The sequence below is a fragment of the Dromaius novaehollandiae genome, chromosome 6, assembly GCF_036370855.1.
Source record: "Dromaius novaehollandiae isolate bDroNov1 chromosome 6, bDroNov1.hap1, whole genome shotgun sequence".
In the NCBI taxonomy this organism is placed as follows: domain Eukaryota; kingdom Metazoa; phylum Chordata; class Aves; order Casuariiformes; family Dromaiidae; genus Dromaius; species Dromaius novaehollandiae.
This window is the reverse complement of record NC_088103.1, coordinates 42,786,379-42,811,747: the sequence shown is the minus strand read 5'-3', so window position 1 is coordinate 42,811,747 and position 25,369 is coordinate 42,786,379. Positions and strand designations below refer to the sequence as shown.

General features: G+C 57.6%; 1 protein-coding gene across 3 annotated transcripts in view; it reads right to left on the bottom strand.

Moving 5' to 3' along the window:
- The window catches only part of LOC135323563 (G protein-coupled receptor kinase 5-like), a 581,063-nt gene that overhangs the window by 113,139 nt on the left and 442,555 nt on the right, over nucleotides 1–25,369 (bottom strand). The window lies entirely within an intron of this gene.

Here is a 25,369-nt window from a genome sequence, read left to right as displayed (position 1 = left end):
TCGGACAGGCATCCAGACCGCTCAATATTGAGAGCGCTCGATGTCGATCCCCTTCGATGGCTACCACCAGCAAAAGCGGCCCCAGAGCAAAAGCCACAGACGCCTGGCGAGAGCCAGCGGTATCGACGGCTACCGGCACGGATCCATCTCCACAGTTTGCCACAACTATCAGCACCTAGTGCTGTGGATCCCTGCAAGGAGCTGCGGAAATCCACAGGCCTCGAGGCCTCTCGACATCGAGACGCATCGATGCGCACCGAGACGGATCGATCGCTGTGCATGTCACGTCCCAGCGATCGGGAACGAAATCGACACTCGTCAAGGCCCGTCGGTAGGAAAAACGGTCAATGTCGATAGGCAGCGGTGCCTCCCAAGAGCCACCTCCACCCCAGAGCAAAAGCTAGGCACGCCTGCGCAGAACCAGCGGATTTCGGGCCTATCGACAGGGTTCGATATCGATATCGATATCGAAACCTGTCGATAGGTCTGGAATCGGACAGGCATCCAGACCGCTCAATATTGAGAGCGCTCGATGTCGATCCCCTTCGATGGCTACCACCAGCAAAAGCGGCCCCACAGCAAAAGCCACAGACGCCTGGCAAGAGCCAGCGGTATCGACGGCTACCGGCACGGATCCATCTCCACAGTTTGCCACAACTATCAGCACCTAGTGCTGTGGATCCCTGCAAGGACCTACGGAAATCCACAGGCCTCGAGGCCTCGCGACATCGAGACGCATTGATGCGCACCGAGAGGGATCGACCGCTGTGCATGTCACGTCCCAGCGATCGGGAGCGAAATCGACACTCATCAAGGCCCGTCGGTAGGAAAAACGGTCAATGTCGGTAGGCAGCGGCGCCTCCCAAGAGCCACCTCCACCCCAGAGCAAAAGCTAGGCACGCCTGCGCAGAACCAGCGGATTTCGGGCCTATCGACAGGGTTCGATATCGATATCAATATCGATATCGAAACCTGTCGATAGGTCTGGAATCGGACAGGCATCCAGACCGCTCAATATTGAGAGCGCTCGATGTCGATCCCCTTCGATGGCTACCACGAGCAAAAGCGGCCCCACAGCAAAAGCCACAGACGCCTGGCGAGAGCCAGCGGTATCGACGGCTACCGGCACGGATCCATCTCCACAGTTTGCCACAACTATCAGCACCTAGTGCTGTGGATCCCTGCAAGGAGCTGCGGAAATCCACAGGCCTCGAGGCCTCTCGACATCGAGACGCATTGATGCGCACCGAGAGGGATCGATCGCTGTGCATGTCACGTCCCAGCGATCGGGAACGAAATCGACACTCGTCAAGGCCCGTCGGTAGCAAAAACGGTCAATGTCGATAGGCAGCGGTGCCTCCCAAGAGCCACCTCCACCCCAGAGCAAAAGCTAGGCACGCCTGCGCACAACCAGCGGATTTCGGGCCTATCGACAGGGTTCGATATCGATATCGATATCGAAACCTGTCGATAGGTCTGGAATCGGACAGGCATCCAGACCGCTCAATATTGAGAGCGCTCGATGTCGATCCCCTTCGATGGCTACCACCAGCAAAAGCGGCCCCACAGCAAAAGCCACAGACGCCTGGCGAGAGCCAGCGGTATCGACGGCTACCGGCACGGATCCATCTCCACAGTTTGCCACAACTATCAGCACCTAGTGCTGTGGATCCCTGCAAGGACCTACGGAAATCCACAGGCCTCGAGGCCTCTCGACATCGAGACGCATTGATGCGCACCGAGAGGGATCGATCGCTGTGCATGTCACGTCCCAGCGATCGGGAGCGAAATCGACACTCATCAAGGCCCGTCGGTAGGAAAAACGGTCAATGTCGATAGGCAGCGGCGCCTCCCAAGAGCCACCTCCACTCCAGACCAAAAGCTAGGCACGCCTGCGCAGAACCAGCGGATTTTGGGCCTATCGACAGGGTTCGATATCGATATCGATATCGAAACCTGTCGATAGGTCTGGAATCGGACAGGCATCCAGACCGCTCAATATTGAGAGCGCTCGATGTCGATCCCCTTCGATGGCTACCACCAGCAAAAGCGGCCCCACAGCAAAAGCCACAGACGCCTGGCGAGAGCCAGCGGTATCGACGGCTACCGGCACGGATCCATCTCCACAGTTTGCCACAACTATCAGCACCTAGTGCTGTGGATCCCTGCAAGGACCTACGGAAATCCACAGGCCTCGAGGCCTCTCGACATCGAGAGGCATCGATGCGCACCAAGACGGATCGATCGCTGTGCATGTCACGTCCCAGCGATCGGGAGCGAAATCGACACTCGTCAAGGCCCGTCGGTAGGAAAAACGGTCAATGTCGATAGGCAGCGGTGCCTCCCAAGAGCCACCTCCACCCCAGAGCAAAAGCTAGGCACGCCTGCGCAGAACCAGCGGATTTTGGGCCTATCGACAGGGTTCGATATCGATATCGATATCGAAACCTGTCGATAGGTCTGGAATCGGACAGGCATCCAGACCGCTCAATATTGAGAGCGCTCGATGTTGATCCCCTTCGATGGCTACCACCAGCAAAAGCGGCCCTAGAGAAAAAGCCACAGACGCCTGGCGAGAGCCAGCGGTATCGACGGCTACCGGCACGGATCCATCTCCACAGTTTGCCACAACTATCAGCACCTAGTGCTGTGGATCCCTGCAAGGAGCTACGGAAATCCACAGGCCTCGAGGCCTCTCGACATCGAGACGCATTGATGCGCACCGAGACGGATCGATCGCTGTGCATGTCACGTCCCAGCGATCGGGAGCGAAATCGACACTCATCAAGGCCCGTCGGTAGGAAAAACGGTCAATGTCGATAGGCAGCGGCGCCTCCCAAGAGCCACCTCCACTCCAGACCAAAAGCTAGGCACGCCTGCGCACAACCAGCGGATTTCGGGCCTATCGACAGGGTTCGATATCGATATCGATATCGAAACCTGTCGATAGGTCTGGAATCGGACAGGCATCCAGACCGCTCAATATTGAGAGCGCTCGATGTCGATCCCCTTCGATGGCTACCACCAGCAAAAGCGGCCCCACAGCAAAAGCCACAGACGCCTGGCGAGAGCCAGCGGTATCGACGGCTACCGGCACGGATCCATCTCCACAGTTTGCCACAACTATCAGCACCTAGTGCTGTGGATCCCTGCAAGGAGCTGCGGAAATCCACAGGCCTCGAGGCCTCTCGACATCGAGACGCATTGATGCGCACCGAGAGGGATCGATCGCTGTGCATGTCACGTCCCAGCGATCGGGAGCGAAATCGACACTCATCAAGGCCCGTCGGTAGGAAAAACGGTCAATGTCGATAGGCAGCGGCGCCTCCCAAGAGCCACCTCCACCCCAGAGCAAAAGCTAGGCACGCCTGCGCAGAACCAGCGGATTTCGGGCCTATCGACAGGGTTCGATATCGATATCGATATCGAAACCTGTCGATAGGTCTGGAATCGGACAGGCATCCAGACCGCTCAATATTGAGAGCGCTCGATGTCGATCCCCTTCGATGGCTACCACCAGCAAAAGCGGCCCCACAGCAAAAGCCACAGACGCCTGGCGAGAGCCAGCGGTATCGACGGCTACCGGCACGGATCCATCTCCACAGTTTGCCACAACTATCAGCACCTAGTGCTGTGGATCCCTGCAAGGACCTACGGAAATCCACAGGCCTCGAGGCCTCTCAACATCGAGACGCATCGATGCGCACCGAGACGGATCGATCGCTGTGCATGTCACGTCCCAGCCATCGGGAGCGAAATCGACACTCATCAAGGCCCGTCGGTAGGAAAAACGGTCAATGTCGGTAGGCAGCGGTGCCTCCCAAGAGCCACCTCCACCCCAGAGCAAAAGCTAGGCACGCCTGCGCAGAACCAGCAGATTTCGGGCCTATCAACAGGGTTCGATATCGATATCGATATCGAAACCTGTCGATAGGTCTGGAATCGGACAGGCATCCAGACCGCTCAATATTGAGAGCGCTCGATGTCGATCCCCTTCGATGGCTACCACCAGCAAAAGCGGCCCCACAGCAAAAGCCACAGACGCCTGGCGAGAGCCAGCGGTATCGACGGCTACCGGCACGGATCCATCTCCACAGTTTGCCACAACTATCAGCACCTAGTGCTGTGGATCCCTGCAAGGAGCTGCGGAAATCCACAGGCCTTGAGGCCTCTCGACATCGAGACGCATCGATGCGCACCGAGACGGATCAATCGCTGTGCATGTCACGTCCCAGCCATCGGGAGCAAAATCGACACTCATCAAGGCCCGTCGGTAGGAAAAACGGTCAATGTCGATAGGCAGCGGCGCCTCCCAAGAGCCACCTCCACCCCAGAGCAAAAGCTAGGCACGCCTGCGCAGAACCAGCGGATTTCGGGCCTATCGACAGGGTTCGATATCGATATCGAAACCTGTCGATAGGTCTGGAATCGGACAGGCATCCAGACCGCTCAATATTGAGAGCGCTCGATGTCGATCCCCTTCGATGGCTACCACCAGCAAAAGCGGCCCCACAGCAAAAGCCACAGACGCCTGGCGAGAGCCAGCGGTATCGACGGCTACCGGCACGGATCCATCTCCACAGTTTGCCACAACTATCAGCACCTAGTGCTGTGGATCCCTGCAAGGACCTACGGAAATCCACAGGCCTCGAGGCCTCTCGACATCGAGACGCATTGATGCGCACCGAGACGGATCGATCGCTGTGCATGTCACGTCCCAGCGATCGGGAGCAAAATCGACACTCATCAAGGCCCGTCGGTAGCAAAAACGGTCAATGTCGGTAGGCAGCGGTGCCTCCCAAGAGCCACCTCCACCCCAGAGCAAAAGCTAGGCACGCCTGCGCAGAACCAGCGGATTTCGGGCCTATCGACAGGGTTCGATATCGATATCGAAACCTGTCGATAGGTCTGGAATCGGACAGGCATCCAGACCGCTCAATATTGAGAGCGCTCGATGTCGATCCCCTTCGATGGCTACCACCAGCAAAAGCGGCCCCACAGCAAAAGCCACAGACGCCTGGCGAGAGCCAGTGGTATCGACGGCTACCGGCACGGATCCATCTCCACAGTTTGCCACAACTATCAGCACCTAGTGCTGTGGATCCCTGCAAGGAGCTGCGGAAATCCACAGGCCTCGAGGCCTCTCGACATCGAGAGGCATCGATGCGCACCGAGACGGATCGATTGCTGTGCATGTCACGTCCCAGCGATCGGGAGCGAAATCGACACTCGTCAAGGCCCGTCGGTAGCAAAAACGGTCAATGTCGATAGGCAGCGGTGCCTCCCAAGAGCCACCTCCACCCCAGAGCAAAAGCTAGGCACGCCTGCGCAGAACCAGCGGATTTTGGGCCTATCGACAGGTTTCGATATCGATATCGATATCGAAACCTGTCGATAGGTCTGGAATCGGACAGGCATCCAGACCGCTCAATATTGAGAGCGCTCGATGTTGATCCCCTTCGATGGCTACCACCAGCAAAAGCGGCCCTAGAGAAAAAGCCACAGACGCCTGGCGAGAGCCAGCGGTATCGACGGCTACCGGCACGGATCCATCTCCACAGTTTGCCACAACTATCAGCACCTAGTGCTGTGGATCCCTGCAAGGAGGTACGGAAATCCACAGGCCTCGAGGCCTCTCAACATCGAGACGCATCGATGCACACCAACATGGATCGATCGCTGTGCATGTCACGTCCCAGCGATCAGGAACAAAATCGACACTCGTCAAGGCCCGTCGGTAGGAAAAACGGTCAATGTCGATAGGCAGCGGTGCCTCCCAAGAGCCACCTCCACCCCAGAGCAAAAGCTAGGCACGCCTGCGCAGAACCAGCGGATTTCGGGCCTATCGACAGGGTTCGATATCGATATCGATATCGAAACCTGTCGATAGGTCTGGAATCGGACAGGCATCCAGACCGCTCAATATTGAGAGCGCTCGATGTCGATCCCCTTCGATGGCTACCACCAGCAAAAGCGGCCCCAGAGAAAAAGCCACAGACGCCTGGCGAGAGCCAGCCGTATCGACGGCTAACCGGCACGGATCCATCTCCACAGTTTGCCACAACTATCAGCACCTAGTGCTGTGGATCCCTGCAAGGAGCTGCGGAAATCCACAGGCCTCGAGGCCTCTCGACATCGAGACGCATCGATGCGCACCGAGACGGATCGATCGCTGTGCATGTCACGTCCCAGCGATCGGGAGCGAAATCGACACTCATCAAGGCCCGTTGGTAGGAAAAACGGTCAATGTCGACAGGCAGCGGTGCCTCCCAAGAGCCACCTCCACCCCAGAGCAAAAGCTAGGCACGCCTGCGCACAACCAGCGGATTTCGGGCCTATCGACAGGGTTCGATATCGATATCGATATCGAAACCTGTCGATAGGTCTGGAATCGGACAGGCATCCAGACCGCTCAATATTGAGAGCGCTCGATGTCGATCCCCTTCGATGGCTACCACCAGCAAAAGCGGCCCCAGAGCAAAAGCCACAGACGCCTGGCGAGAGCCAGCGGTATTGACGGCTACCGGCACGGATCCATCTCCACAGTTTGCCACAACTATCAGCACCTAGTGCTGTGGATCCCTGCAAGGACCTACGGAAATCCACAGGCCTCGAGGCCTCTCAACATCGAGACGCATCGATGCGCACCGAGACGGATCGATCGCTGTGCATGTCACGTCCCAGCCATCGGGAGCGAAATCGACACTCATCAAGGCCCGTCGGTAGGAAAAACGGTCAATGTCGGTAGGCAGCGGTGCCTCCCAAGAGCCACCTCCACCCCAGAGCAAAAGCTAGGCACGCCTGCGCAGAACCAGCAGATTTCGGGCCTATCAACAGGGTTCGATATCGATATCGATATCGAAACCTGTCGATAGGTCTGGAATCGGACAGGCATCCAGACCGCTCAATATTGAGAGCGCTCGATGTCGATCCCCTTCGATGGCTACCACCAGCAAAAGCGGCCCCACAGCAAAAGCCACAGACGCCTGGCGAGAGCCAGCGGTATCGACGGCTACCGGCACGGATCCATCTCCACAGTTTGCCACAACTATCAGCACCTAGTGCTGTGGATCCCTGCAAGGAGCTGCGGAAATCCACAGGCCTTGAGGCCTCTCGACATCGAGACGCATCGATGCGCACCGAGACGGATCAATCGCTGTGCATGTCACGTCCCAGCCATCGGGAGCAAAATCGACACTCATCAAGGCCCGTCGGTAGGAAAAACGGTCAATGTCGATAGGCAGCGGCGCCTCCCAAGAGCCACCTCCACCCCAGAGCAAAAGCTAGGCACGCCTGCGCAGAACCAGCGGATTTCGGGCCTATCGACAGGGTTCGATATCGATATCGAAACCTGTCGATAGGTCTGGAATCGGACAGGCATCCAGACCGCTCAATATTGAGAGCGCTCGATGTCGATCCCCTTCGATGGCTACCACCAGCAAAAGCGGCCCCACAGCAAAAGCCACAGACGCCTGGCGAGAGCCAGCGGTATCGACGGCTACCGGCACGGATCCATCTCCACAGTTTGCCACAACTATCAGCACCTAGTGCTGTGGATCCCTGCAAGGACCTACGGAAATCCACAGGCCTCGAGGCCTCTCGACATCGAGACGCATTGATGCGCACCGAGACGGATCGATCGCTGTGCATGTCACGTCCCAGCGATCGGGAGCAAAATCGACACTCATCAAGGCCCGTCGGTAGCAAAAACGGTCAATGTCGGTAGGCAGCGGTGCCTCCCAAGAGCCACCTCCACCCCAGAGCAAAAGCTAGGCACGCCTGCGCAGAACCAGCGGATTTCGGGCCTATCGACAGGGTTCGATATCGATATCGAAACCTGTCGATAGGTCTGGAATCGGACAGGCATCCAGACCGCTCAATATTGAGAGCGCTCGATGTCGATCCCCTTCGATGGCTACCACCAGCAAAAGCGGCCCCACAGCAAAAGCCACAGACGCCTGGCGAGAGCCAGTGGTATCGACGGCTACCGGCACGGATCCATCTCCACAGTTTGCCACAACTATCAGCACCTAGTGCTGTGGATCCCTGCAAGGAGCTGCGGAAATCCACAGGCCTCGAGGCCTCTCGACATCGAGAGGCATCGATGCGCACCGAGACGGATCGATTGCTGTGCATGTCACGTCCCAGCGATCGGGAGCGAAATCGACACTCGTCAAGGCCCGTCGGTAGCAAAAACGGTCAATGTCGATAGGCAGCGGTGCCTCCCAAGAGCCACCTCCACCCCAGAGCAAAAGCTAGGCACGCCTGCGCAGAACCAGCGGATTTTGGGCCTATCGACAGGTTTCGATATCGATATCGATATCGAAACCTGTCGATAGGTCTGGAATCGGACAGGCATCCAGACCGCTCAATATTGAGAGCGCTCGATGTTGATCCCCTTCGATGGCTACCACCAGCAAAAGCGGCCCTAGAGAAAAAGCCACAGACGCCTGGCGAGAGCCAGCGGTATCGACGGCTACCGGCACGGATCCATCTCCACAGTTTGCCACAACTATCAGCACCTAGTGCTGTGGATCCCTGCAAGGAGGTACGGAAATCCACAGGCCTCGAGGCCTCTCAACATCGAGACGCATCGATGCACACCAACATGGATCGATCGCTGTGCATGTCACGTCCCAGCGATCAGGAACAAAATCGACACTCGTCAAGGCCCGTCGGTAGGAAAAACGGTCAATGTCGATAGGCAGCGGTGCCTCCCAAGAGCCACCTCCACCCCAGAGCAAAAGCTAGGCACGCCTGCGCAGAACCAGCGGATTTCGGGCCTATCGACAGGGTTCGATATCGATATCGATATCGAAACCTGTCGATAGGTCTGGAATCGGACAGGCATCCAGACCGCTCAATATTGAGAGCGCTCGATGTCGATCCCCTTCGATGGCTACCACCAGCAAAAGCGGCCCCACAGCAAAAGCCACAGACGCCTGGCGAGAGCCAGCCGTATCGACGGCTAACCGGCACGGATCCATCTCCACAGTTTGCCACAACTATCAGCACCTAGTGCTGTGGATCCCTGCAAGGAGCTGCGGAAATCCACAGGCCTCGAGGCCTCTCGACATCGAGACGCATCGATGCGCACCGAGACGGATCGATCGCTGTGCATGTCACGTCCCAGCGATCGGGAGCGAAATCGACACTCATCAAGGCCCGTTGGTAGGAAAAACGGTCAATGTCGACAGGCAGCGGTGCCTCCCAAGAGCCACCTCCACCCCAGAGCAAAAGCTAGGCACGCCTGCGCACAACCAGCGGATTTCGGGCCTATCGACAGGGTTCGATATCGATATCGATATCGAAACCTGTCGATAGGTCTGGAATCGGACAGGCATCCAGACCGCTCAATATTGAGAGCGCTCGATGTCGATCCCCTTCGATGGCTACCACCAGCAAAAGCGGCCCCAGAGCAAAAGCCACAGACGCCTGGCGAGAGCCAGCGGTATTGACGGCTACCGGCACGGATCCATCTCCACAGTTTGCCACAACTATCAGCACCTAGTGCTGTGGATCCCTGCAAGGACCTACGGAAATCCACAGGCCTCGAGGCCTCTCGACATCGAGACGCATTGATGCGCACCGAGAGGGATCGATCGCTGTGCATGTCACGTCCCAGCGATCGGGAGCGAAATCGACACCCATCAAGGCCCGTCGGTAGGAAAAACGGTCAATGTCGATAGGCAGCGGCACCTCCCAAGAGCCACCTCCACTCCAGACCAAAAGCTAGGCACGCCTGCGCAGAACCAGCGGATTTTGGGCCTATCGACAGGGTTCGATATCGATATCGATATCGAAACCTGTCGATAGGTCTGGAATCGGACAGGCATCCAGACCGCTCAATATTGAGAGCGCTCGATGTCGATCCCCTTCGATGGCTACCACCAGCAAAAGCGGCCCCACAGCAAAAGCCACAGACGCCTGGCGAGAGCCAGCGGTATCGACGGCTACCGGCACGGATCCATCTCCACAGTTTGCCACAACTATCAGCACCTAGTGCTGTGGATCCCTGCAAGGAGCTGCGGAAATCCACAGGCCTCGAGGCCTCTCGACATCGAGACGCATCGATGCGCACCAAGACGGATCGATCGCTGTGCATGTCACGTCCCAGCGATCGGGAGCGAAATCGACACTCGTCAAGGCCCGTCGGTAGCAAAAACGGTCAATGTCGATAGGCAGCGGTGCCTCCCAAGAGCCACCTCCACCCCAGAGCAAAAGCTAGGCACGCCTGCGCACAACCAGCGGATTTTGGGCCTATCGACAGGTTTCGATATCGATATCGATATCGAAACCTGTCGATAGGTCTGGAATCGGACAGGCATCCAGACCGCTCAATATTGAGAGCGCTCGATGTTGATCCCCTTCGATGGCTACCACCAGCAAAAGCGGCCCTAGAGAAAAAGCCACAGACGCCTGGCGAGAGCCAGCGGTATCGACGGCTACCGGCACGGATCCATCTCCACAGTTTGCCACAACTATCAGCACCTAGTGCTGTGGATCCCTGCAAGGAGGTACGGAAATCCACAGGCCTCGAGGCCTCTCGACATCGAGACGCATTGATGCGCACCGAGACGGATCGATCGCTGTGCATGTCACGTCCCAGCCATCGGGAGCGAAATCGACACTCATCAAGGCCCGTCGGTAGGAAAAACGGTCAATGTCGATAGGCAGCGGCGCCTCCCAAGAGCCACCTCCACTCCAGACCAAAAGCTAGGCATGCCTGCGCACAACCAGCGGATTTCGGGCCTATCGACAGGGTTCGATATCGATATCGATATCGAACCCTGTCGATAGGTCTGGAATCGGACAGGCATCCAGACCGCTCAATATTGAGAGCGCTCGATGTCGATCCCCTTCGATGGCTACCACCAGCAAAAGCGGCCCCACAGCAAAAGCCACAGATGCCTGGCGAGAGCCAGCGGTATCGACGGCTACCGGCACGGATCCATCTCCACAGTTTGCCACAACTATCAGCACCTAGTGCTGTGGATCCCTGCAAGGAGCTGCGGAAATCCACAGGCCTCGAGGCCTCTCGACATCGAGACGCATTGATGCGCACCGAGAGGGATCGATCGCTGTGCATGTCACGTCCCAGCGATCGGGAGCGAAATCGACACTCATCAAGGCCCGTCGGTAGGAAAAACGGTCAATGTCGATAGGCAGCGGCGCCTCCCAAGAGCCACCTCCACCCCAGAGCAAAAGCTAGGCACGCCTGTGCAGAACCAGCGGATTTTGGGCCTATCGACAGGGTTCGATATCGATATCAATATCGAAACCTGTCGATAGGTCTGGAATCGGACAGGCATCCAGACCACTCAATATTGAGAGCGCTCGATGTCGATCCCCTTCGATGGCTACCACCAGCAAAAGCGGCCCCACAGCAAAAGCCACAGACGCCTGGCGAGAGCCAGCGGTATCGACGGCTACCGGCACGGATCCATCTCCACAGTTTGCCACAACTATCAGCACCTAGTGCTGTGGATCCCTGCAAGGACCTACGGAAATCCACAGGCCTCGAGGCCTCTCGACATCGAGACGCATTGATGCGCACCGAGAGGGATCGATTGCTGTGCATGTCACGTCCCAGCCATTGGGAGGGAAATCGACACTCATCAAGGCCCGTCGGTAGGAAAAACGGTCAATGTCGGTAGGCAGCGGCGCCTCCCAAGAGCCACCTCCACCCCAGAGCAAAAGCTAGGCACGCCTGCGCAGAACCAGCGGATTTCGGGCCTATCGACAGGGTTCGATATCGATATCGATATCGAAACCTGTCGATAGGTCTGGAATCGGACAGGCATCCAGACCACTCAATATTGAGAGCGCTCGATGTCGATCCCCTTCGATGGCTACCACCAGCAAAAGCGGCCCCAGAGCAAAAGCCACAGACGCCTGGCGAGAGCCAGCGGTATCGACGGCTACCGGCACGGATCCATCTCCACAGTTTGCCACAACTATCAGCACCTAGTGCTGTGGATCCCTGCAAGGACCTACGGAAATCCACAGGCCTCGAGGCCTCTCGACATCGAGAGGCATCGATGCGCACCGAGACGGATCGATCGCTGTGCATGTCACGTCCCAGCGATCGGGAGCGAAATCGACACTCATCAAGGCCCGTCGGTAGCAAAAACGGTCAATGTCGATAGGCAGCGGCGCCTCCCAAGAGCCACCTCCACCCCAGAGGAAAAGCTAGGCACGCCTGCGCAGAACCAGCGGATTTCGGGCCTATCCACAGGGTTCGATATCGATATCGATATCGAAACCTGTCGATAGGTCTGGAATCGGACAGGCATCCAGACCGCTCAATATTGAGAGCGCTCGATGTCGATCCCCTTCGATGGCTACCACCAGCAAAAGCGGCCCCACAGCAAAAGCCACAGACGCCTGGCGAGAGCCAGCGGTATCGACGGCTACCGGCACGGATCCATCTCCACAGTTTGCCACAACTATCAGCACCTAGTGCTGTGGATCCCTGCAAGGACCTACGGAAATCCACAGGCCTCGAGGCCTCGCGACATCGAGACGCATTGATGCGCACCGAGAGGGATCGATCGCTGTGCATGTCACGTCCCAGCCATTGGGAGGGAAATCGACACTCATGAAGGCCCGTTGGTAGGAAAAACGGTCAATGTCGATAGGCAGCGGCGCCTCCCAAGAGCCACCTCCACCCCAGAGCAAAAGCTAGGCACGCCTGCGCAGAACCAGCGGATTTCGGGCCTATCCACAGGGTTCGATATCGATATCGATATCGAAACCTGTCGATAGGTCTGGAATCGGACAGGCATCCAGACCGCTCAATATTGAGAGCGCTCGATGTCGATCCCCTTCGATGGCTACCACCAGCAAAAGCGGCCCCACAGCAAAAGCCACAGACGCCTGGCGAGAGCCAGCGGTATCGACGGCTACCGGCACGGATCCATCTCCACAGTTTGCCACAACTATCAGCACCTAGTGCTGTGGATCCCTGCAAGGAGCTGCGGAAATCCACAGGCCTCGAGGCCTCTCGACATCGAGACGCATTGATGCGCACCGAGACGGATCGATCGCTGTGCATGTCACGTCCCAGCGATCGGGAGCGAAATCGACACTCATCAAGGCCCGTCGGTAGCAAAAACGGTCAATGTCGGTAGGCAGCGGTGCCTCCCAAGAGCCACCTCCACCCCAGAGCAAAAGCTAGGCACGCCTGCGCAGAACCAGCGGATTTCGGGCCTATCGACAGGGTTCGATATCGATATCGAAACCTGTCGATAGGTCTGGAATCGGACAGGCATCCAGACCGCTCAATATTGAGAGCGCTCGATGTCGATCCCCTTCGATGGCTACCACCAGCAAAAGCGGCCCCAGAGAAAAAGCCACAGACGCCTGGCGAGAGCCAGCGGTATCGACGGCTACCGGCACGGATCCATCTCCACAGTTTGCCACAACTATCAGCACCTAGTGCTGTGGATCCCTGCAAGGACCTACGGAAATCCACAGGCCTCGAGGCCTCTCGACATCGAGACGCATCGATGCGCACCGAGACGGACCGATCGCTGTGCATGTCACGTCCCAGCCATCGGGAGCGAAATCGACACTCATCAAGGCCCGTCGGTAGGAAAAACGGTCAATGTCGGTAGGCAGCGGTGCCTCCCAAGAGCCACCTCCACCCCAGAGCAAAAGCTAGGCACGCCTGCGCAGAACCAGCAGATTTCGGGCCTATCCACAGGGTTCGATATCGATATCGAAACCTGTCGATAGGTCTGGAATCGGACAGGCATCCAGACCGCTCAATATTGAGAGCGCTCGATGTCGATCCCCTTCGATGGCTACCACCAGCAAAAGCGGCCCCAGAGCAAAAGCCACAGATGCCTGGCGAGAGCCAGCGGTATCGACGGCTACCGGCACGGATCCATCTCCACAGTTTGCCACAACTATCAGCACCTAGTGCTGTGGATCCCTGCAAGGAGCTGTGGAAATCCACAGGCCTCGAGGCCTCTCGACAGCGAGACGCATCGATGCGCACCGAGACGGATCGATCGCTGTGCATGTCACGTCCCAGCGATCGGGAGCGAAATCGACACTCATCAAGGCCCGTCGGTAGCAAAAACGGTCAATGTCGATAGGCAGCGGCGCCTCCCAAGAGCCACCTCCACTCCAGACCAAAAGCTAGGCACGCCTGCGCACAACCAGCGGATTTCGGGCCTATCCACAGGGTTCGATATCGATATCGATATCAAAACCTGTCGATAGGTCTGGAATCGGACAGGCATCCAGACCGCTCAATATTGAGAGCGCTCGATGTCGATCCCCTTCGATGGCTACCACCAGCAAAAGCGGCCCCACAGCAAAAGCCACAGACGCCTGGCGAGAGCCAGCGGTATCGACGGCTACCGGCACGGATCCATCTCCACAGTTTGCCACAACTATCAGCACCTAGTGCTGTGGATCCCTGCAAGGACCTACGGAAATCCACAGGCGTCGAGGCCTCGCGACATCGAGACGCATTGATGCGCACCGAGAGGGATCGACCGCTGTGCATGTCACGTCCCAGCGATCGGGAGCGAAATCGACACTCATCAAGGCCCGTCGGTAGGAAAAACGGTCAATGTCGGTAGGCAGCGGCGCCTCCCAAGAGCCACCTCCACCCCAGAGCAAAAGCTAGGCACGCCTGCGCAGAACCAGCGGATTTCGGGCCTATCGACAGGGTTCGATATCGATATCGATATCGATATCGAAACCTGTCGATAGGTCTGGAATCGGACAGGCATCCAGACCGCTCAATATTGAGAGCGCTCGATGTCGATCCCCTTCGATGGCTACCACCAGCAAAAGCGGCCCCACAGCAAAAGCCACAGACGCCTGGCGAGAGCCAGCGGTATCGACGGCTACCGGCACGGATCCATCTCCACAGTTTGCCACAACTATCAGCACCTAGTGCTGTGGATCCCTGCAAGGAGCTGCGGAAATCCACAGGCCTCGAGGCCTCTCGACATCGAGACGCATTGATGCGCACCGAGAGGGATCGATCGCTGTGCATGTCACGTCCCAGCGATCGGGAGCGAAATCGACACTCATCAAGGCCCGTCGGTAGGAAAAACGGTCAATGTCGATAGGCAGCGGCGCCTCCCAAGAGCCACCTCCACTCCAGACCAAAAGCTAGGCACGCCTGCGCAGAACCAGCGGATTTTGGGCCTATCGACAGGGTTCGATATCGATATCGATATCGAAACCTGTCGATAGGTCTGGAATCGGACAGGCATCCAGACCGCTCAATATTGAGAGCGCTCGATGTCGATCCCCTTCGATGGCTACCACCAGCAAAAGCGGCCCCACAGCAAAAGCCACAGACGCCTGGCGAGAGCCAGCGGTATCGACGGCTACCGGCACGGATCCATCTCCACAGTTTGCCACAACTATCAGCACCTAGTGCTGTGGATCCCTGCAAGGAGCTACGGAAATCCACAGGCCTCGAGGCCTCTCGACATCGAGAGGCATCGATGCGCACCAAGACGGATCGATCGCTGTGCATGTCACGTCCCAGCGATCGGGAGCGAAATCGACACTCGTCAAGGCCCGTCGGTAGGAAAAACGGTCAATGTCGATAGGCAGCGGTGCCTCCCAAGAGCCACCTCCACCCCAGAGCAAAAGCTAGGCACGCCTGCGCAGAACCAGCGGATTTTGGGCCTATCGACAGGGTTCGATATCGATATCGATATCGAAACCTGTCGATAGGTCTGGAATCGGACAGGCATCCAGACCGCTCAATATTGAGAGCGCTCGATGTTGATCCCCTTCGATGGCTACCACCAGCAAAAGCGGCCCTAGAGAAAAAGCCACAGACGCCTGGCGAGAGCCAGCGGTATCGACGGCTACTGGCACGGATCCATCTCCACAGTTTGCCACAACTATCAGCACCTAGTGCTGTGGATCCCTGCAAGGAGCTACGGAAATCCACAGGCCTCGAGGCCTCTCGACATCGAGACGCATTGATGCGCACCGAGACGGATCGATCGCTGTGCATGTCACGTCCCAGCGATCGGGAGCGAAATCGACACTCATCAAGGCCCGTCGGTAGGAAAAACGGTCAATGTCGATAGGCAGCGGCGCCTCCCAAGAGCCACCTCCACTCCAGACCAAAAGCTAGGCACGCCTGCGCACAACCAGCGGATTTCGGGCCTATCGACAGGGTTCGATATCGATATCGATATCGAAACCTGTCGATAGGTCTGGAATCGGACAGGCATCCAGACCGCTCAATATTGAGAGCGCTCGATGTCGATCCCCTTCGATGGCTACCACCAGCAAAAGCGGCCCCACAGCAAAAGCCACAGACGCCTGGCGAGAGCCAGCGGTATCGACGGCTACCGGCACGGATCCATCTCCACAGTTTGCCACAACTATCAGCACCTAGTGCTGTGGATCCCTGCAAGGAGCTGCGGAAATCCACAGGCCTCGAGGCCTCTCGACATCGAGACGCATTGATGCGCACCGAGAGGGATCGATCGCTGTGCATGTCACGTCCCAGCGATCGGGAGCGAAATCGACACTCATCAAGGCCCGTCGGTAGGAAAAACGGTCAATGTCGATAGGCAGCGGCGCCTCCCAAGAGCCACCTCCACCCCAGAGCAAAAGCTAGGCACGCCTGCGCACAACCAGCGGATTTCGGGCCTATCGACAGGGTTCGATATCGATATCGATATCGAAACCTGTCGATAGGTCTGGAATCGGACAGGCATCCAGACCGCTCAATATTGAGAGCGCTCGATGTCGATCCCCTTCGATGGCTACCACCAGCAAAAGCGGCCCCACAGCAAAAGCCACAGACGCCTGGCGAGAGCCAGCGGTATCGACGGCTACCGGCACGGATCCATCTCCACAGTTTGCCACAACTATCAGCACCTAGTGCTGTGGATCCCTGCAAGGACCTACGGAAATCCACAGGCCTCGAGGCCTCTCAACATCGAGACGCATCGATGCGCACCGAGACGGATCGATCGCTGTGCATGTCACGTCCCAGCCATCGGGAGCGAAATCGACACTCATCAAGGCCCGTCGGTAGGAAAAACGGTCAATGTCGGTAGGCAGCGGTGCCTCCCAAGAGCCACCTCCACCCCAGAGCAAAAGCTAGGCACGCCTGCGCAGAACCAGCAGATTTCGGGCCTATCAACAGGGTTCGATATCGATATCGATATCGAAACCTGTCGATAGGTCTGGAATCGGACAGGCATCCAGACCGCTCAATATTGAGAGCGCTCGATGTCGATCCCCTTCGATGGCTACCACCAGCAAAAGCGGCCCCACAGCAAAAGCCACAGACGCCTGGCGAGAGCCAGCGGTATCGACGGCTACCGGCACGGATCCATCTCCACAGTTTGCCACAACTATCAGCACCTAGTGCTGTGGATCCCTGCAAGGAGCTGCGGAAATCCACAGGCCTTGAGGCCTCTCGACATCGAGACGCATCGATGCGCACCGAGACGGATCAATCGCTGTGCATGTCACGTCCCAGCCATCGGGAGCAAAATCGACACTCATCAAGGCCCGTCGGTAGGAAAAACGGTCAATGTCGATAGGCAGCGGCGCCTCCCAAGAGCCACCTCCACCCCAGAGCAAAAGCTAGGCACGCCTGCGCAGAACCAGCGGATTTCGGGCCTATCGACAGGGTTCGATATCGATATCGAAACCTGTCGATAGGTCTGGAATCGGACAGGCATCCAGACCGCTCAATATTGAGAGCGCTCGATGTCGATCCCCTTCGATGGCTACCACCAGCAAAAGCGGCCCCACAGCAAAAGCCACAGACGCCTGGCGAGAGCCAGCGGTATCGACGGCTACCGCCACGGATCCATCTCCACAGTTTGCCACAACTATCAGCACCTAGTGCTGTGGATCCCTGCAAGGAGCTGCGGAAATCCACAGGCCTCGAGGCCTCTCGACATCGAGAGGCATCGATGCGCACCGAGACGGATCGATTGCTGTGCATGTCACGTCCCAGCGATCGGGAGCGAAATCGACACTCGTCAAGGCCCGTCGGTAGCAAAAACGGTCAATGTCGATAGGCAGCGGTGCCTCCCAAGAGCCACCTCCACCCCAGAGCAAAAGCTAGGCACGCCTGCGCAGAACCAGCGGATTTTGGGCCTATCGACAGGTTTCGATATCGATATCGATATCGAAACCTGTCGATAGGTCTGGAATCGGACAGGCATCCAGACCGCTCAATATTGAGAGCGCTCGATGTTGATCCCCTTCGATGGCTACCACCAGCAAAAGCGGCCCTAGAGAAAAAGCCACAGACGCCTGGCGAGAGCCAGCGGTATCGACGGCTACCGGCACGGATCCATCTCCACAGTTTGCCACAACTATCAGCACCTAGTGCTGTGGATCCCTGCAAGGAGGTACGGAAATCCACAGGCCTCGAGGCCTCTCAACATCGAGACGCATCGATGCACACCAACATGGATCGATCGCTGTGCATGTCACGTCCCAGCGATCAGGAACAAAATCGACACTCGTCAAGGCCCGTCGGTAGGAAAAACGGTCAATGTCGATAGGCAGCGGTGCCTCCCAAGAGCCACCTCCACCCCAGAGCAAAAGCTAGGCACGCCTGCGCAGAACCAGCGGATTTCGGGCCTATCGACAGGTTTCGATATCGATATCGATATCGAAACCTGTCGATAGGTCTGGAATCGGACAGGCATCCAGACCGCTCAATATTGAGAGCGCTCGATGTCGATCCCCTTCGATGGCTACCACCAGCAAAAGCGGCCCCACAGCAAAAGCCACAGACGCCTGGCGAGAGCCAGCCGTATCGACGGCTAACCGGCACGGATCCATCTCCACAGTTTGCCACAACTATCAGCACCTAGTGCTGTGGATCCCTGCAAGGAGCTGCGGAAATCCACAGGCCTCGAGGCCTCTCGACATCGAGACGCATCGATGCGCACCGAGACGGATCGATCGCTGTGCATGTCACGTCCCAGCGATCGGGAGCGAAATCGACACTCATCAAGGCCCGTTGGTAGGAAAAACGGTCAATGTCGACAGGCAGCGGTGCCTCCCAAGAGCCACCTCCACCCCAGAGCAAAAGCTAGGCACGCCTGCGCACAACCAGCGGATTTCGGGCCTATCGACAGGGTTCGATATCGATATCGATATCGAAACCTGTCGATAGGTCTGGAATCGGACAGGCATCCAGACCGCTCAATATTGAGAGCGCTCGATGTCGATCCCCTTCGATGGCTACCACCAGCAAAAGCGGCCCCAGAGCAAAAGCCACAGACGCCTGGCGAGAGCCAGCGGTATTGACGGCTACCGGCACGGATCCATCTCCACAGTTTGCCACAACTATCAGCACCTAGTGCTGTGGATCCCTGCAAGGACCTACGGAAATCCACAGGCCTCGAGGCCTCTCGACATCGAGACGCATTGATGCGCACCGAGAGGGATCGATCGCTGTGCATGTCACGTCCCAGCGATCGGGAGCGAAATCGACACTCATCAAGGCCCGTCGGTAGGAAAAACGGTCAATGTCGATAGGCAGCGGCACCTCCCAAGAGCCACCTCCACTCCAGACCAAAAGCTAGGCACGCCTGCGCAGAACCAGCGGATTTTGGGCCTATCGACAGGGTTCGATATCGATATCGATATCGAAACCTGTCGATAGGTCTGGAATCGGACAGGCATCCAGACCGCTCAATATTGAGAGCGCTCGATGTCGATCCCCTTCGATGGCTACCACCAGCAAAAGCGGCCCCACAGCAAAAGCCACAGACGCCTGGCGAGAGCCAGCGGTATCGACGGCTACCGGCACGGATCCATCTCCACAGTTTGCCACAACTATCAGCACCTAGTGCTGTGGATCCCTGCAAGGAGCTGCGGAAATCCACAGGCCTCGAGGCCTCTCGACATCGAGAGGCATCGATGCGCACCAAGACGGATCGATCGCTGTGCATGTCACGTCCCAGCGATCGGGAGCGAAATCGACACTCGTCAAGGCCCGTCGGTAGCAAAAACGGTCAATGTCGATAGGCAGCGGTGCCTCCCAAGAGCCACCTCCACCCCAGAGCAAAAGCTAGGCACGCCTGCGCAGAACCAGCGGATTTTGGGCCTATCGACAGGTTTCGATATCGATATCGATATCGAAACCTGTCGATAGGTCTGGAATCGGACAGGCATCCAGACCGCTCAATATTGAGAGCGCTCGATGTTGATCCCCTTCGATGGCTACCACCAGCAAAAGCGGCCCTAGAGAAAAAGCCACAGACGCCTGGCGAGAGCCAGCGGTATCGACGGCTACCGGCACGGATCCATCTCCACAGTTTGCCACAACTATCAGCACCTAGTGCTGTGGATCCCTGCAAGGAGGTACGGAAATCCACAGGCCTCGAGGCCTCTCGACATCGAGACGCATTGATGCGCACCGAGACGGATCGATCGCTGTGCATGTCACGTCCCAGCCATCGGGAGCGAAATCGACACTCATCAAGGCCCGTCGGTAGGAAAAACGGTCAATGTCGATAGGCAGCGGCGCCTCCCAAGAGCCACCTCCACTCCAGACCAAAAGCTAGGCACGCCTGCGCAGAACCAGCGGATTTTGGGCCTATCGACAGGGTTCGATATCGATATCGATATCGAACCCTGTCGATAGGTCTGGAATCGGACAGGCATCCAGACCGCTCAATATTGAGAGCGCTCGATGTCGATCCCCTTCGATGGCTACCACCAGCAAAAGCGGCCCCACAGCAAAAGCCACAGACGCCTGGCGAGAGCCAGCGGTATCGACGGCTACCGGCACGGATCCATCTCCACAGTTTGCCACAACTATCAGCACCTAGTGCTGTGGATCCCTGCAAGGAGCTGCGGAAATCCACAGGCCTCGAGGCCTCTCGACATCGAGACGCATTGATGCGCACCGAGAGGGATCGATCGCTGTGCATGTCACGTCCCAGCGATCGGGAGCGAAATCGACACTCATCAAGGCCCGTCGGTAGGAAAAACGGTCAATGTCGATAGGCAGCGGCGCCTCCCAAGAGCCACCTCCACCCCAGAGCAAAAGCTAGGCACGCCTGTGCAGAACCAGCGGATTTTGGGCCTATCGACAGGGTTCGATATCGATATCAATATCGAAACCTGTCGATAGGTCTGGAATCGGACAGGCATCCAGACCACTCAATATTGAGAGCGCTCGATGTCGATCCCCTTCGATGGCTACCACCAGCAAAAGCGGCCCCAGAGCAAAAGCCACAGACGCCTGGCGAGAGCCAGCGGTATTGACGGCTACCGGCACGGATCCATCTCCACAGTTTGCCACAACTATCAGCACCTAGTGCTGTGGATCCCTGCAAGGACCTACGGAAATCCACAGGCCTCGAGGCCTCTCGACATCGAGACGCATTGATGCGCACCGAGAGGGATCGATCGCTGTGCATGTCACGTCCCAGCGATCGGGAGCGAAATCGACACTCATCAAGGCCCGTCGGTAGGAAAAACGGTCAATGTCGATAGGCAGCGGCACCTCCCAAGAGCCACCTCCACTCCAGACCAAAAGCTAGGCACGCCTGCGCAGAACCAGCGGATTTTGGGCCTATCGACAGGGTTCGATATCGATATCGATATCGAAACCTGTCGATAGGTCTGGAATCGGACAGGCATCCAGACCGCTCAATATTGAGAGCGCTCGATGTCGATCCCCTTCGATGGCTACCACCAGCAAAAGCGGCCCCACAGCAAAAGCCACAGACGCCTGGCGAGAGCCAGCGGTATCGACGGCTACCGGCACGGATCCATCTCCACAGTTTGCCACAACTATCAGCACCTAGTGCTGTGGATCCCTGCAAGGACCTACGGAAATCCACAGGCCTCGAGGCCTCTCGACATCGAGAGGCATCGATGCGCACCAAGACGGATCGATCGCTGTGCATGTCACGTCCCAGCGATCGGGAGCGAAATCGACACTCGTCAAGGCCCGTCGGTAGCAAAAACGGTCAATGTCGATAGGCAGCGGTGCCTCCCAAGAGCCACCTCCACCCCAGAGCAAAAGCTAGGCACGCCTGCGCAGAACCAGCGGATTTTGGGCCTATCGACAGGTTTCGATATCGATATCGATATCGAAACCTGTCGATAGGTCTGGAATCGGACAGGCATCCAGACCGCTCAATATTGAGAGCGCTCGATGTTGATCCCCTTCGATGGCTACCACCAGCAAAAGCGGCCCTAGAGAAAAAGCCACAGACGCCTGGCGAGAGCCAGCGGTATCGACGGCTACCGGCACGGATCCATCTCCACAGTTTGCCACAACTATCAGCACCTAGTGCTGTGGATCCCTGCAAGGAGGTACGGAAATCCACAGGCCTCGAGGCCTCTCGACATCGAGACGCATTGATGCGCACCGAGACGGATCGATCGCTGTGCATGTCACGTCCCAGCCATCGGGAGCGAAATCGACACTCATCAAGGCCCGTCGGTAGGAAAAACGGTCAATGTCGATAGGCAGCGGCGCCTCCCAAGAGCCACCTCCACTCCAGACCAAAAGCTAGGCACGCCTGCGCACAACCAGCGGATTTCGGGCCTATCGACAGGGTTCGATATCGATATCGATATCGAACCCTGTCGATAGGTCTGGAATCGGACAGGCATCCAGACCGCTCAATATTGAGAGCGCTCGATGTCGATCCCCTTCGATGGCTACCACCAGCAAAAGTGGCCCCACAGCAAAAGCCACAGACGCCTGGCGAGAGCCAGCGGTATCGACGGCTACCGGCACGGATCCATCTCCACAGTTTGCCACAACTATCAGCACCTAGTGCTGTGGATCCCTGCAAGGAGCTGCGGAAATCCACAGGCCTCGAGGCCTCTCGACATCGAGACGCATTGATGCGCACCGAGAGGGATCGATCGCTGTGCATGTCACGTCCCAGCGATCGGGAGCGAAATCGACACTCATCAAGGCCCGTCGGTAGGAAAAACGGTCAATGTCGATAGGCAGCGGCGCCTCCCAAGAGCCACCTCCACCCCAGAGCAAAAGCTAGGCACGCCTGTGCAGAACCAGCGGATTTTGGGCCTATCGACAGGGTTCGATATCGATATCAATATCGAAACCTGTCGATAGGTCTGGAATCGGACAGGCATCCAGACCACTCAATATTGAGAGCGCTCGATGTCGATCCCCTTCGATGGCTACCACCAGCAAAAGCGGCCCCACAGCAAAAGCCACAGACGCCTGGCGAGAGCCAGCGGTATCGACGGCTACCGGCACGGATCCATCTCCACAGTTTGCCACAACTATCAGCACCTAGTGCTGTGGATCCCTGCAAGGACCTACGGAAATCCACAGGCCTCGAGGCCTCTCGACATCGAGACGCATTGATGCGCACCGAGAGGGATCGATTGCTGTGCATGTCACGTCCCAGCCATTGGGAGGGAAATCGACACTCATCAAGGCCCGTCGGTAGGAAAAACGGTCAATGTCGGTAGGCAGCGGCGCCTCCCAAGAGCCACCTCCACCCCAGAGCAAAAGCTAGGCACGCCTGCGCACAACCAGCGGATTTCGGGCCTATCGACAGGGTTCGATATCGATATCGATATCGAACCCTGTCGATAGGTCTGGAATCGGACAGGCATCCAGACCACTCAATATTGAGAGCGCTCGATGTCGATCCCCTTCGATGGCTACCACCAGCAAAAGCGGCCCCAGAGCAAAAGCCACAGACGCCTGGCGAGAGCCAGCGGTATCGACGGCTACCGGCACGGATCCATCTCCACAGTTTGCCACAACTATCAGCACCTAGTGCTGTGGATCCCTGCAAGGAGCTACGGAAATCCACAGGCCTCGAGGCCTCTCGACATCGAGACGCATCGATGCGCACCGAGACGGATCGATCGCTGTGCATGTCACGTCCCAGCGATCGGGAGCGAAATCGACACTCATCAAGGCCCGTCGGTAGCAAAAACGGTCAATGTCGATAGGCAGCGGCGCCTCCCAAGAGCCACCTCCACCCCAGAGGAAAAGCTAGGCACGCCTGCGCAGAACCAGCGGATTTCGGGCCTATCCACAGGGTTCGATATCGATATCGATATCGAAACCTGTCGATAGGTCTGGAATCGGACAGGCATCCAGACCGCTCAATATTGAGAGCGCTCGATGTCGATCCCCTTCGATGGCTACCACCAGCAAAAGCGGCCCCACAGCAAAAGCCACAGACGCCTGGCGAGAGCCAGCGGTATCGACGGCTACCGGCACGGATCCATCTCCACAGTTTGCCACAACTATCAGCACCTAGTGCTGTGGATCCCTGCAAGGACCTACGGAAATCCACAGGCCTCGAGGCCTCGCGACATCGAGACGCATTGATGCGCACCGAGAGGGATCGATCGCTGTGCATGTCACGTCCCAGCCATTGGGAGGGAAATCGACACTCATGAAGGCCCGTTGGTAGGAAAAACGGTCAATGTCGATAGGCAGCGGCGCCTCCCAAGAGCCACCTCCACCCCAGAGCAAAAGCTAGGCACGCCTGCGCACAACCAGCGGATTTCGGGCCTATCCACAGGGTTCGATATCGATATCGATATCAAAACCTGTCGATAGGTCTGGAATCGGACAGGCATCCAGACCGCTCAATATTGAGAGCGCTCGATGTCGATCCCCTTCGATGGCTACCACCAGCAAAAGCGGCCCCACAGCAAAAGCCACAGACCCCTGGCGAGAGCCAGCGGTATCGACGGCTACCGGCACGGATCCATCTCCACAGTTTGCCACAACTATCAGCACCTAGTGCTGTGGATCCCTGCAAGGACCTACGGAAATCCACAGGCCTCGAGGCCTCTCGACATCGAGACGCATCGATGCACACCGAGACGGATCGATCGCTGTGCATGTCACGTCCCAGCGATCGGGAACGAAATCGACACTCGTCAAGGCCCGTCGGTAGGAAAAATGGTCAATGTCGATAGGCAGCGGCGCCTCCCAAGAGCCACCTCCACCCCAGAGGAAAAGCTAGGCACGCCTGCGCAGAACCAGCGGATTTTGGGCCTATCCACAGGGTTCGATATCGATATCGATATCGAAACCTGTCGATAGGTCTGGAATCGGACAGGCATCCAGACCGCTCAATATTGAGAGCGCTCGATGTCGATCCCCTTCGATGGCTACCACCAGCAAAAGCGGCCCCAGAGCAAAAGCCACAGACGCCTGGCGAGAGCCAGCGGTATCGACGGCTACCGGCACGGATCCATCTCCACAGTTTGCCACAACTATCAGCACCTAGTGCTGTGGATCCCTGCAAGGACCTACGGAAATCCACAGGCCTCAAGGCCTCTCGACATCGAGACACATCGATGCGCACCGAGACGGATTGATCGCTGTGCATGTCACGTCCCAGCGATCGGGAAC